Consider the following 15,651-nt stretch of genomic DNA (forward strand, 5'->3'; position numbering starts at 1 on the left):
AGGACCTAGGGCAGTGAGCCAGGCAGTGAGAGGCTCGATTTCCCTGGCCATCCAATTCCAGGATGAAACTCCAAGGAGTCAGGGAACTCTAAATTCAAATCCAGCCTCTAGATAGTTAATGAAAATACATTTGTCAAGAAGGGAGGGTAGAACATATTTTATGTTTTACTTAAGAATGTTCAAGCTTGCATCATAACTTTTAAGTATTTAGGCATATGGCTTGTAGGCCTCCGTTTGTACTCTTGCCCTGGGCCCTGCAAATGTTAGAGGCGAGCCGAAAGGACACATCTTTGCCTCACATCCCTCCGGGATGTTTGCTTCTTTGAAATTAGCAGCCATGGAAGCTTTCCAAGGCTCTTTGAATGCAATGAGAATGTGGTCCATCAAAAATGCTGTCTGATTTTATTGCACATGAGAAGTTGTTAACTCTGGCAGCCCAGCCAGATTCTTGTATGTTCTCATTGTCCCTTAGGCCTCCCCAGCCAAATCCTAATGGGGTAATGAGTCTGTGCATATGAGATTTGAGGGAGGGGCTGAGGGAAGTGTAATCAAGCAAATCACAAAGTGTTGAGCTTAGAGAACGGAAGGCCTCCGTTCCTTTGACTTCTTTTTCAATTCACTTAATTTCAGGGTTGGATCCCCCCCACCCCGCCCCTTTGGCAGCAAAAAAGAAAAGGAATGGTCTCTGGTTTTCCTCTTATAAAACCTGGAACATAATAACTGTCCTGGACTCTTAGGAACACGGTGAGGAGGATCTCAGAGAACAGGGACTGCTTATAGCCTACATATGAAATTGTATAAGCAATTGTTGTTTTTCCCCCATTCATTAATCTGGCAGGATTTACTAAGGGTTTTAGAAGGGAAACGTGGCTGTTTTAAGAGAAACTACAATAAGGAAATGGTGGGGGTCAGGCAGAGAAGGCTAAGGACAGAATTGAATTCACACTTTATAAATATGACACAGTGTATGTGAACTGCCTCATGAACTGGCTGATATCAGGCAAATAAGGAAGTTAAAGCAAACCAAGAGTTATGCTCAAGCAGTCAGTTCTCCCAGCAAATTAACCAGGCACTTTCAGGAGTATGAAACTCCAGAATCCAGGCAAATGGCACAGAGGTCTCTGAATGGGTCTCAGCAGCTGCCAAGGCAGCTCACACATCTTGCACACCAAAAGAGTCACTTACCCTCTTGAGGAAATGGAAAGTCCCTAAGACCAAGCCTCTCTGGAACATGTCATAGGCCCTGGAAGAGCCCAGGGATAACCTTCAGGGTTAAATGTCCCCATGATGCTGCTGGTATTTCAGTGAGAACAGGCAGGCCGGAAGGAGGCTGGTGTGGGAAGCAGCCCTCACACAGATGTTAGCATAAAAGAGCTGTTTACTTGGTGATTAGTATCATGAAATGAAAAGCTCAGGTTTCAACTGCTTAGGGAAGAATGATTATTTTTCTCACTGTGCAGCCTTTGCCGTTGGCACAGAGAATGTACTCATCAACGTCCCAGGTGTCACTCTCCGGCAGGTGGGATTCCAGACTCAGGTTGGGCCATCACCCCTGGCCCCATATGGAGAGACATGGGGACTTGCTCAAACTTTTGTATTTATGTAACGAGTAAGGGGCTGAATCCCAGAGGAGTTACCCCTCAGCCAAGCTAACCTCAGGGTTCTGCATTTACTATGGATACATCACCACAAAACAGTGACCAACACTATCTCGTTCCTAACTTCCCCAGAAGGACAAGGGTGAAATGGATCAACTTACAGATTCTTGGGGTGCAGAGAAAGAATTAATCGGCACCCTCTTTTTATCACCAACAGGCCTACCCATGGCCAAGACATCCAAATTGTGCACACTGTGGAAAGATTACTCTCTTAGTGCCTCAAAGCTTAGAGTTTTTTTAAATTATTCTAACATTTCCCCTAAAGAAGTATGAGCCAAGAGGCAGTTTATTTTCTGGAAAAAAAACTGCACTTTGAACATAAAGTGCTCTTGGTTTGAATACTGGTTCTTCCACTTACTAGTTATGAGATCTTGGGTAAGTTATTTAATAATTCTGCATCTCAGTTTCCCAATATATAAAATAGAGATAATAATAGCTACATCACAGAACGATTATGCAGATTAAATTAGATAACTCCTGATAGGCACTCAATACAAGGGAGCTTTTATGAACAGGAAATGTGCTTTTCAGAGAAGCCTGCACCTCCCTCCCCATTGTAAGATCTTCAAGTTCAACAGCAGCGTCTGGGGTGAATTCTCCTCCAGAGCTACAGTGCTGCCTCCTCCTCTCCATATGAATAAATCTGGTTGCTCCCATTGCATATATCAGTGTTTAAATAAAACTTTCGGTGAAAATGATTTCAAAAAACAATCTGAGGGGCTAGATGTGGTAGTTCATGCCAATAATTCCAGCACTTTGGGAGTCCCAGGTGGGTGGATCACCTGAGGTCAGGAGACTAGCCTGGCCAACATGGTGAAACCTCGTCTCTACTAAAAATACAAAAATTAGCAAGGCGTGGTGGCAGGCACCTGTAATCCCAGCTGCTTGGGAGGCGGAGGTTGCAGTGAGCTGAGATCGCGCCACTGCACTCCAGCCTGGGTGACAGCGAGACTCTGTCTCAAAAAAAAAAAAAAATCTGAGGAATTCCTTCTTGCCCTCTCCTTCCCACCATCCCACTCTACCTTCCATGTTGCATCAGGAAAATAGTGTCTGGGGAAAGAATGGGAGACTCGGCTTTTCTGGGAAGTAGTGATGGGCAAAGGCAGTTGAAGGCTATGACCTTGAAAGGACATCAGAAGCCACCCAATAGAAACCCCTCTGAAGCTGAACGCTAGATGATAACAGAATGGCTTTTTTGAGACTTGTTTTCTTACTAGTTTCAAGGCTGCCCTAAAGGCAGACCAGAAAGGGGCAATTCCTACATCCAAGGCCCAGGTGTGAACCCAGCATCCTTACTTGTAATTGCATGTATGGTAGTTCTCTGTCCAGCGTATCCCAACCAGAGATGCATACCATCTTGCCTCAATCCCGTTTCCAAATTCTTTTCTGCATGTAGAATACTATATCTCTACTGTCATGTAATAGTTGTTATTATCATTAGGCCCAATTATCACTGATACCATGCAACAGTATTTTTTAAAAGTCTTGATGTTATAATGACGGCTGTTATGTTTTCGCACCACTCTTCTGCCTGATCTCATACAGAACTTCTCACGTACCACAGATAAGATGCATGAATAAATAAATTGCTTTTAATGCTGGATGACACACGGACTGAGTGTGTAATGGCAGGTCCATGAACAAGGAGGTGGGGAAAAACATGTGTGGAGAGACTTAGACAGATAGACTGCTTAGAACCAAAAATAGGTAGTTTAGAATTACACAAGCATCCCTGATCTCTTCAAGACAATAGGGAATTTTTATCTGTTCTTTGTCTCATGTAGCTTATAGATCTACCAGAAATTCCTGGAGGTGAACTAGAGCAAGACATCCTTCACTTTTCCTTCCTGGAACTGAGTTCACACTTTGCCAACATGAAATTTTGGTTTGCTGTTGGAAAGAATCTATGTTAATGGTCCCAATCTTAACAAAACATGCTGTCAGAGGAGTCTGGGAATAGAAGGGAAGAAAAGGGTGGGCAGGGCTGTGTGGCTCTTCAGCCTGAGCCCTGTGGAAAAGATTACCATCTGGAGACTGTGACCTCTTAGCAAGTGCAAACATCATTTAACTCTTTAAAAGCAACTAGAGCATCCATCATCATTCTTTAAAACAAACAGAAACCAAAAATCAACAAACAAATATGAATCCCTTACTTTTGCAGGCACTGTGCTTTGCAAAGGGAATAAGATAAGTCTCTCAAGCAATGATTCACAGAAAAGAGAAGAGAACATTACAGTCTCCATGGGAATGATAAAGGAGGTAGGGGAGGAGTCTGAGACCACAAGTCCCACACTTCTTCAAAATGCCCCTGGCCACTCTGCCTGAGTCTTAGCTAGCCTGTGAAGTCCTTACATGGCTCCTGGGCAAGTGCTATGCGGCATTATTGTTTACAACATGTTTATATGACCACATTGAGAGTAGAGTCGTTATAGAAGGAGCAGGATTAAAAATAAATAAATAAATAAATAAATACAAAAGAGTAGGACCAGCCAGGTTGGCAATTAATTGTCACTAATCTATAAAGGTCACCAAAATGTTACAGGAATCAGCGTGCACTGAACTCATTCCTAGTGCCCTTGAGAAACAAAAAAGAAAATACTCTTCACTAGGGCAAACTCACTGCTATTGAGTATTTTTTGGGGAAATAGTGGTGGCCATCAACTGAAAATTATGATCACAGATAGCTGAATTCTGACAAATTCTAGAACAAATAACTGAAGATCTACTGAAGTTGTTCATGGGTCAAATAATGGCAGAATCACTGTCCTGGAGACAGTCAAAAGGATATATCCCCTGGGAAGTGCCTACTGATGAAAAACAATAGACACAGGAGTTGAATATATTCCAGCTTTCCTGGTGGTCTTAATTACTAAGTCAGTACAATTACACGGTCAATCAAATTGATTGTTGATTAGCTTAAGTGGCTGGAGGAAAAAAGCACATTGATTCTTTTCTCTAGCTGGTATTTTATGTCAAATAAACATTGTATTTTTCTAAGGATCTCTAGGAAATAAGATTTATTCTTGCTCTTTAATAAACTTTTCCAATGATTAAATGCCTTAAAATCCAAACATTATTTTGCACATTTTACCTAAACTTTCTTGGTGAAATGTAGATTTATTTTCCCTTTGTTCAAGATCACTTCTGAAATAGAGAGTCCTCACAGCTTCATTTATGACCCTGAATAAACTACCTGTTGATATGGTTTGGATTTGTGTCTCCACTCAAATCTCATGTGGAATTGTAATCCCCAGTGTTGGAGAAGAGGCCTGATGGGAGGTGATTGGATCATGGGGTTGAACTTCCCCCTTGCCATTCTTGTGATAGTGAGTGAGTTCTCACGAGATCTGGTTGTTGTGTGTAGCACCTTCCCCTTTTCATTCTTCCTCTTTCTCCTACCATGTAAGATATTCCTGCTTCCTCTTTGCCTTCCATTATGATTGTAAGTTTCCTGAAGCCTCCCCAGCTATGCTGCCTGTACAGCCTGTGAAACTCTGAGTCAATTAAACTTCTTTTCTTTATAAATTACCCAGTCTCAGGTAGTTCTTTATAGCAGTGTATTGATATAATAAATAATAAATACTTTTTATTAATAAATAAAGAGTATTACAGATTAATATACCCATCTTGTTTGCAATAAAATTCAAACTGTTTAATGTTGCCTAAAAGATTCATCTATGACTTGCCTACTCACTCACTCTTCACCTCTCCGATCTCATGACTTCCTACTCTGCCACTGCTTACTGTTTCAGGCACACTGACCTCATAGCTATAAAAATACCAGACACATGCTTGCCCCACGGCCTTTGCACTTGCCATTCTTTCTCTCTAGAGACCTTGTTCCTAGATATCTGCCCAGCATGTTCCCTCACATCAGATTTCTACTAAATATCCCCTAACCAAAGAAGTCTTTCAGGATAGTTCTATATAAAAACTACTCCATAATTCTACATTTAACTGCTTCATTTTTCCTTATTAATATTTTTAACCCAAAATATTTATGTATCTAATATATGCTTCCAACTATGGTTTATAAAGTTTGTGAGATCAAGGTCTTTGTTTTTGTTCACTGATTGCTATGATTTGAATGCTTGTCCTTTCCAAAACCGTGTTGAAATTTAATTTTCAGTGTAATAATATTAAAAGGTGGAAACTTTTAGAGGTGATTAGGCCATGAGAGCTTTGCCCTCATAGTGGATCAATGCCATTATCAGGAAAATCTGTTTGTTATTGCAGGAGTGGATTCCCTATGAAAGAATGAGTTTGGCCCCATTTTACATCTTCCTTTCTCTCTCTTTCTTCCTTTCTTTCCCCTTTTGCTATGTGATGCCTTTCACCATGTTATGATGCAGCATGAAGGCCCTTACCAGATGTCGACACCTTGGTCTCAGAGTTCCCAGCCTCTAGAAGTGTGAGAAATAAATTTCTATTTACCATAAATTTCCCAGTTTATGGTAGTCTGTTACAGGAGCACAAAACAAACTAAGACACTGTTATATCTCCTACAGCAATAGGTGAAAATTGTTCATTCAATAAGTATTATTGAACACGTCTATATGACAGACACTGAGACACACACCAAAACCAAAGGTGCACCAAAGAAATGTTAAACCAGCCTTTTCCAGTCTGAGGAGAGTAGCCCGTTGAGGGCTATGAGTGTTGTAATTCTTTCCTTTCTCTCCTGTTCCTAAGCAAAACAAAGACAATAGCATACACTTTTCTCTTCCAGAGCCCTTTCAATTTTTTGAATACACAATTTTCTTCTTGTTGTTTTGGTTGCTTTTGACATTCTTTTTTTTTTTTTTTTTTTTCTTTTTTTTGAGGCAAGGTCTTACTCTGTCTCCCGGGCTGGAATGCAGTGGAATGATCTCAGCTCACTGCAACCTCCACCACCCATGTTCAAGCGATTCTCCTGCCTCAGCCTCCCAAGTAGCTGGGACTACAGGTATGTACCACCACACCAGACTAATTTTTGTATTTTTAGTAGAGATGGGGTTTTGCCATGTTAGCCAAGCTGGTCTTGAACTCCTGAGCTCAGGTAATCCACCCACTTTGGCCTCCCAAAGTTGTGGGATTACAGATGTGAGCCACTGCTCCTGGCCTGCTTTTTCAATTCTTAATGATCTTCTCTTTACATTTACAGACTAATACCTTCCATTCATTATCTATTTTTAACAGATTGAATTTTCTCTTAGGCAAAAGGTTAATTTTATTGTAAAAAGACATGACATATCTTGAGAATTTATTATTTTTGACTTCTGCATATAACCTAAGTCATAGGTTTCAGCAAGATTAGTAATGAACAAACTCATGCAATGTTAGGAGCTCAAATTTGGTTAGGCTCAGAAAACATTACAAGGGTTGCAATATTTCTCAAATGCTCATCTTTGCATTTGAGCAGAAAGCCCACTATGCATGTAATCTCCATTCAGACAGCAGTATGCCAACCTCATTCATCATTGCAGGACCCACCAGTGCCTCACATAGTAGCAGGTAGTAGTGAATCTGTTGTCAGCTTCAGTGTGCCCAGTCAGTGCTTCTGGCTTTATTCATATATATATATATATATATATATATATATATATATATATATATATATATATTTTATTGCAGTAATGGCTTGTGTCTTTATCTCCTATGTTTATGAAAAGATGTTAACTTTTTTGATAGAAATTGAAATGAAATCTTCCCCAGCAGTGCTTTTTCTGTGGACACCCATACCTTATTTCTCAGTATTCCTACATCTCTTCACACCAAAGTAAACACCTCCTGTAAATTTTGAAACAGACAATGAAGCTAACTAATTTTTCTCATGCATACAAACAGTTTGGGCCAAGATTCTGGACAGTTCCTATGCTGTCAAACATGATTAGCCATCCCAAAGGAAAACCAGCAAGGAGAGAGAGAGAGAGAAGTGGTGGCCAGTTATAGGAAACAGAAGAAAGACCTTTCTCTTACCTCTGGAGATTGTAGATGGTTGATATGGAAGATTACACTGGAACAAAGATTGCATTGCTGGCTTATGTCATTTATGCTCTACTTGTACTACATTATTATAAGCTAGTTCTATTGTCTTGGTGGACAATAGAGGGTTTTATTTCAACATTATGTACAGACTGCCTGTATGGTCTCTTTCTTCCCTCCTCCAGATGCATGAAGATATTTAGTATCCAATTTCTGAATGAGCCATGTCAAAAAGAGGAGGTGTAAACATTTTCTTTTTTTCCTCCTTTTTCTCCCATGTCAGCTTTCAAAGTCCTGTAATTCTTCTTTTGTTTGTGATAGAAAAGTAAATCATAGCCCATTACAGTGCAACCTTCTTGGACAACACCATACGAACAAAACTGAGTAATAAAATCGAATTCTAAAAGGATAATTTTCATTTCATACAACTAAAGAGTAAGTGTTTAAGTAATTTAAGGAAAAAATAGTTTAAGCATAAATACTTAGAAAATTCTGCTTTTAGATAAAATCTCTAACTTCCTTCCCTCTTCTTGTTTCTACCTCATCATTTACACATGAAAAATTCAAAGTTCTATGTTCCCAAGTAGACACATAAATATATAATGCATAGCCAATGCACTTTAATAATAATTGTTTAACTAAATCATGCTTTCTGATGTCATTTACTGGGATGTATATTCAGCAATGCTGCCAAACCTTGTATTCAACTGAACTCTATGTTCTGTCCAGTATCTCAATTTTCTCTTACCATTGGTGAATCAATACAAGTGGATTGGGACATACACAAAGTAAAGAATAAGCAAATCTATTTTTTTTCCTTAATTTGGACCAAAAAAAATGTCAGATAATTCATGACAACAATCCAATCTCATTCTCCTAAATTTCCTAAATTATCCATGCCAGCTTCAGCAATCAAGGACCATCCTTTGTTAGGAAGAAACCTCTGTCCTCCTAATATGCTCAGCTTTAATTATCTCCAAATTAGCCTGGTCTTCACAAGTTTGCCCTGATTAAACCACTTCACTGTTGAGTAGCCATTGTTAGGGGTACTGACCTGTCTCTTGCTAAAGAAAACTGGTGCAATGGGACTATGGCTTTTGTGTCACTTTGTATACTTAAACTTTTGGGCTGCAGTTTCCCCATCTTCAAGCAAGAGTGAGTCATCAGTCTCAGAGGGATTGATGAGCATTGGACAGGTAATATCATGGGCAGCGGGGGGTTGGAAAAGAAAGCATATTGGATTTAAGATTATGATAAACATCATTTGACATATGTTTTTCAAGTCACTGACTGAGTCCTTTTCATAACACTCATAGGTAAATCTTAGGCAAAATTTCTGCAAAATAAGTTATTACATTCCTGGAAAGCTTAGCATAAGCATAACTAATTTTAATGGTTCACTAATCAAGGCAAACTTAATTCTCTGAGGAAATAGCACTTCCACATGATATATCTTCTCTCCCTTTTATTTATACTGCTCCCACCTCATTTCCAACTCTTATCACACCACACCTTGAGTATTGCAATAGCCTCCCAATTGACCTTCCTCCTTCTCTTGCCCCTCTCTCCTCTGGTTTATCCTGCAGATTGCCCTCCAGCTCTATTTTCTTAAAGCACAGAGAAGTTGCCAAGCTCCTACTCAATATCTTCGAGTTCAGTGTCTATGGAATTAAGTCCAAACCCCTTAGCCCAATAATCTGTCTCTTAATGAATCTTTCAGTCTCAACCACTACTACTCTTCAAGGTTGAACACAAAATACAATTTATTTTGAAGTATTTTCTGAACACAATCTATCCTTCTAGCCTCCATGTTATAGATTCTGCCACACTGCATAGCACTGCCCTTCAATCTTTATCATAATGAAGTCTATCCTTCAGCTCCAGACATTATCCCCACCACAGGTGGAATCCTTCCATTCAAATTTTCTGGAACACATGGTCTGCATCACAGCAATGGCATATCATCACTGCCTGGAATATTATATGTACAGGTACAAGTCTTAGCTCTCCCACCAGACTGAAACTCAATGGAAAGCAGAAGTCATATCTTGCAGGGCGCAGTACCCAACACATTGTCTTGTTACGGGAGGGAGGTGTCATTAACTGAATATTCATTGAGTGAATGAATTAATGAAACCAATAAACATAAATGCAGAGGTATAATTTTTTTAAAAAGTAATTTTTAAAAGAAATTATCTGTCAGTAAAATGACCAACATAGAATATAAGCAAAACATGTAATAAATTATTTCTTATGAAAATTCCAAATGGAAGATAACTTTGTATCAAGAGTAAATGCTTACATGTATCCTACCTGCATTAGAACTAAATACTCTCAACCCAACACCATGCTTTTGCAGGTCAAAGCAAGTGAATCTTTACCATCAGTGGATGCTCTAGTATTCTAGAAATGGACTGGTAACATATTATTAAATGCCTGGTAGTTATAAGCATCAATGGACTCATGATCAATTAACAAAAATGATTCTGTCTACAAGATAGCACATGTCTGAATAATGAATTCCACTAATGCTATGCAGGAGTTCAGAGCTGGAAATCTGAAAGCATTTACAAAGATAATGTTTACACGAGTCTTTGAATACCCTGGCAAGGCAAACCATAAAAGTTAATAAATTAGTGATTGAAGGGTGGAAGGGAGACCACATCACAACCATTGGAAGGATTTTGAATGATGTAATAAAATGCCCTACCCTATATATAAAATGTTATATGGGAAACAATCCTTCAGAATTTATTGATACTCTAAGGCTTTATTCCTCACACAATAAAAAGTAATTATCATAACACTAGACTGCCAGTTGAATGCCAATTTAATTAAGGAAATGACTTAAATATGCCATAGATACATTGTTGTTTTACATCAAAAGACCTGACATTACACAGACCTAAAATATTTCCTGTCTTCTAAGTATGAAATAATACAAACTCTGGTTCTATGTGTGCTTTCCCATAAATGCCATTTTTAGAAGCATATAAATAACATCGTTTCATATTCATAGACCAAGGAATGAAAAGCAGTTAGAACCAAAAGGCAGTTTTTACCTTGTGTGTCAGGTTATTTATACTAGGGAATCCCCTAGAGCAATCTGTTGACTTCTTGGATACCCAAGTACCATCAGTGGCTGGTGACACAAGAAGAAGGATAAATGAAGATGATGAGTGTGTGACTTTATGAATGGATGCCAGAAATTGTACCAAGGAAGGTTTCATTTAGTTTTTCAAGTCTTTGCTCCTTTTAAAATTGCAAATTGCAAAAGTGCAAGGAAACAAATTTTAAAGCTTTTATCAGTCATATGTATGTTGGTGCTAGTGGAGGATTTGAAAACCCAAAACCTTGGAAAGGGAAGAGGAGGGAGGGATGAAGAGTGGGATGAAGAGAGCCAAGTTTAGAAGACAGCATATGAATGAGGAAAGAAAGGTATATAAGATTATCCTGGAGAGACCTAGACACCAATCTAAACCTTGCCTACTTCCCAGCTTTGACTATCGTCACCCCCGATACACTCCTTTTATTATAGTTATACTTTTATGTTTATTGGTTTCATTAATTCAGTCACTCAGTAATCAGTTCAAATTTATCATCAACCATACTGTGAAAGTGGTGGAACTTCTGCCAAGAGATGGTGGCCTCAGCTTCTTGAGAATAGCCCTCTTTCTGATAAAGCCATTCAAACACAGTAAACTTAACTGTGGAAAGGCACAAAAGGAAGGTGTTTCAAGCACTGAAAATATTTAGGAAAACCATGCAATTTATCATGCAAATGAGGATACAAAAGGGGGAATTATTTATAATTATATCAGGTCTACAGGCAGACAGTTCAACTAGAATGTATGGTTATCCTATTTACAAATCCATGTTTGGCCATGAAAAACTATTACTGTCTTTCTGGTGTATTGGATATTGGATTTTTATCTTTGTTTTGAGAGTTGAATGATTGATTCCATACCTACTACTGTTTACAAATATTTGTTTTCTAATTCCTGATCTAATTTTCAGCAATGTGTTAGATGTTTAGATGCTTAGTTAATCTAATAAATTCTTCACAGCTGTCTCTAGAGTGAAAAGTGGCAGGCATATACAGTTGCAAAGATAGTTAGAACCTTCTCCAAAAAGGAACCAGTTCTTTTTCTTTTTTTTTTTTTTTTTGAGACAGAGTCTTGCTCTGTCTCCCAGGCTGGAGTGCAGTGGTGCAATCTCGGCTCACTGCAACCTCCGCCTCCCGGCTTCAAGCAATTCTCATGCCTCAGCCTCCAGAGTACATGGGATTACAGGCGTGCACCACCACACCCAGCTAATTTTTGTATTTTTAGTAGAGACAGGGTTTTAACATGTTGGCCAGGCTGGTCTCAAACTCCCGACCTCACGTGATCTGCTTGCCTCGGCCTCCCAAAGTGTTGGGATTACAGGCATGAGCCACCATGCCCGACTGGAAGCCAGTTCTTTCACACAGGATAGACATTGTTCCTGGAAGGCTCTGAGACAGGAACGATCTGGAAAGGAGGCTCAGTCATTGCAGAAGGAATAAAAACTGTTTTAGGATCTGAAGGAAAATGCTGAGTAAGACAGAATTAAAAAGTCTCTGAAATCTCTGGGAAAAAAAGAGTGAATGGCTGATTTATTTTTAAAAGATACGCTTTAATTTTATTTCTATATTTCCATACTTTGCACTGGGTTGATTCCCATAATGTCAAGCTATGGCTGCTTGATATGGTTTGGATGTGGCCCTGCCCAGATCTCATCTTGAATTGTAGTTCCCATAATCCCCATGTGTCATGGGAGGGAGTCGGTGGGAGGTAATTGAATCATGGGGGGAGTTACTTCCATGCTGTTCTTGTGATAGTGAGTGAGTTCTCATGAGATCTGGTGGTTTTATAAGGGGCTTTTCATCTCCTTTGCTCTGCACTTCTCCTTGCTGCTGCCATGTGAAGAAGGACATATTTTCTTCCCCTTCCACCATGATTGTAAGTTTCCTGAGGCCTCCCTAGTCATGCTGAACTGTGAGTCAATTATACCTCTTTCCTTTATAAATTACCCAGTCTCGGTTATGTCTGTATTAGCAGCGTGGGAACAGATTAACACACTGCTCTTCCAGTTTATCTCCTCAAAAAGTGCAGGCTCTGTGTGATTTTATCATTCCCAAGTAAAGACCCTTATGGCCCAAGGACAGAATCTGTCAGTGAGAATAGACTGTGCATCATGTGGAGCAATCCTTTGGCCTCTTTTGACTTTGCTTGCTCTGTGTAGGCGATAGACAGGATCAGTCAGGAAATTCTAAGAGTTAACTCCCTGAGCTAATTTAACAACAGCAAAAAAGTGTTGCTAAGAATGATGCATGGATTTCAATTTAAAGACCTGCAAATGCTTTCAATTCTGCACTGTCAATTCTGCAATTTTGTCAAAAAAGCAGAGGCTGCATTTTAATGCGATCACATGCCGATACCAGGTCCTGATTTTCCTAAATTGCACTTACTAAATAGAATTCCTTTACCAAAGTACAGACCCACTTTTGCCCCAAGGGGCATATTATTCTAGTTCTCCAATGAAACTTGATTCTGTACAGTTCAAGGTTGAGCCAAGGCTGTAATAAATCCACCTCTAAACACTTCCATTTATTTATCATAAGATTTTAAATTATTTTATTCTGTAGATTCTGTTTTAACAGACCAGAATATATATGGCAGTAGAAGTTAATCCCTTAGCCTTTTGGCTTACTTATTGTCTATCAATTTATTTTGGTTAGTAACATATTTATTACAATGCTCTTGGCTGAGTAAAACATCAAATGAATAGTTTTCCTGAGAGTTGAGAACATGGAAAAGGCTAACAGCAACTTTTCCACATTTCTCCATCTCTTCTACCACTGTCAAAAAAAAATCAGCTTTTAGTTTGGTCTTCTAAATGTGCTTTTCAAAACTCTGAGTAAACTTAATTTTGGAATCTTTAAAATGCCAACAGTGAGCATTTCCTTATGCACAGCCTTTAGTAGAGCAGCCTAGGTTGTCATGGTGAAATGGGTCAACGCTGTTTGCCAGGCAGCCTATGAAACTGCAAGCAGGCTACTGGCGTAGTGATAGCAGCACAGGCCAAAGCAGTCCACAATCTATAGCTGAATCTAGGTCACCAGGATTATGTGATGCTGCAGCTGTCCATGTGGGACTTCCATCTCCAACAGGGCTCACAAAGCCCTCATGCACACTGGGCATCCCCTGTAGCTGTAAACACTGCCATTCTGCTAGATCCCCTCCTTCTGCTGGCCATGTGCTAGTCTTTGCATTTCATTGAGGGCTCCCAGCCATATAAGCTGGAAAACATTCTTCGTGTGTGTGTGTGTGTGTGTGTGTGTATGTAAAAAGATACAGAGAGCCAGAAATCTTGCTCTGGAGCCTGCATGCTGAAATGTCTCCCATTTAAATACATATTTCTGCAGAGTGAGCTAAATATTAATATCACATTCCTCTGTTAATGTAAACACCAGCAGCAAGATTTGGCAGCTTATTTTAAAAAAAAAGAAAGGAAGAACTTGGGCTTTTCTCCATACACAACATGTGTATTTTTTTTTCCCTGAGCACCATTTAAGTTAACACCACGTCTACAGTGTGTCTGAAATGGCAGAGATTCAGTGACACTGGCAGGCAGCTGAGATGGCAGAGGGCTTAGGCACCGCTGGCCACACGACTGTTTAACAAAGCTCCTATTGCTAGGAAAGCTCTAAATTATTCTTTCACATCAGAACTTTAAATTACACATTTGTGCTTATTTATTTGACAGGACTTTTAAAATATGCATTTTTAAAATGTACCTTTTCTTTTCTCTTTAAAAGTGGTGATTGGCATTTTCAATACAGACAAGCAATCTTCCTTAGCACTGATTTTTTTTTTTTAAATAAATAGAGACAGGATCTCACCATGTTGCCCAGGCTGATCTCAAACTCCTGGGCTTAGGTAGTTCTCTCACCTCAGCCTCCCAAAGTGCTGGAATTACAGCTGTGAGCCACTGCAATTGGCCAGCATTGACATTTTCGTGAGTCCTTTTTTTTTTTTTCTGTTGCTTTTCCCATTTGGGGTATATTGTTTAATTGAAGAGCACACATTTTAGAAACTGTCTAAATGTGAGTTAGGATTTCCAAATTTTCAGGCTAAAAGCTGTATGTACACATATGCACTCATAATATGTTACTTGCTGCTACCTATCCTGCACTATGTAAAATCTGTGTAAAAATCTTAAAACAAACGGTCTTTTCTCCATTTAAGAAAAGGAAAAAATTCTTTCTATCTCTACAATAGTAAGTATGTGAGACAGGAAGGAAGATTTCTATTTATCTACCTCTTTCTTCAAAGTACAATGTTTAAATAAATGAATAGCAGAAGGAGATATGACATAAAACCCCAAATATGAAGACACTCACAAAGAGAGGAGGAAGACAATACGTGATGGAATGAGGGTCAAGCGAAAGGATTAACTTTGAAAAGGGAATAACACTTTGAAAAGAGGGGAAGGAAGCAAGGATGGTTATAAACCCAAGTAAGTGTGAAAGATGATGCACAGGAAATCGAGTAAATTTTTGCCTTAGCTGGGTATCTAAGACCATTACTAATGAAAACAGTGGTCACTTTATTCAGTGTTTGTTATACATTAGGCAGCATGTTAAATATTTTCATGTTTTGTTACAATGAGTCCTTCCTGCAACACTGGGAGATCCAACATTATGGTCCCCATTTCACACATGAGAAGATGTGTCTCTGTGTGTGTGTGTGTGCACACACTTGCACATGTGCACACAAAGGGTTAATAAGTTGATCAGAACCTCAACGACAATGGTGGTCAGTGGTGGTTAGATGTAGGTAGTCTCCCTCCAAACCTCATGTTTAACTGCCACAAGGTAGGCACTTCTCCAGCTATAATCACCCAATGGCTAATTGTTGCCCACTGCACAGATAAAATCAATTCACTGAGACAGATGTATTGCAGTAGAGAAAGAATTTAATAATGGCAGGGCTAGCTGAGTGGA

Source organism: Pongo abelii, chromosome 5 (assembly GCF_028885655.2).
Source record: "Pongo abelii isolate AG06213 chromosome 5, NHGRI_mPonAbe1-v2.0_pri, whole genome shotgun sequence".
NCBI lineage: Eukaryota > Metazoa > Chordata > Mammalia > Primates > Hominidae > Pongo > Pongo abelii.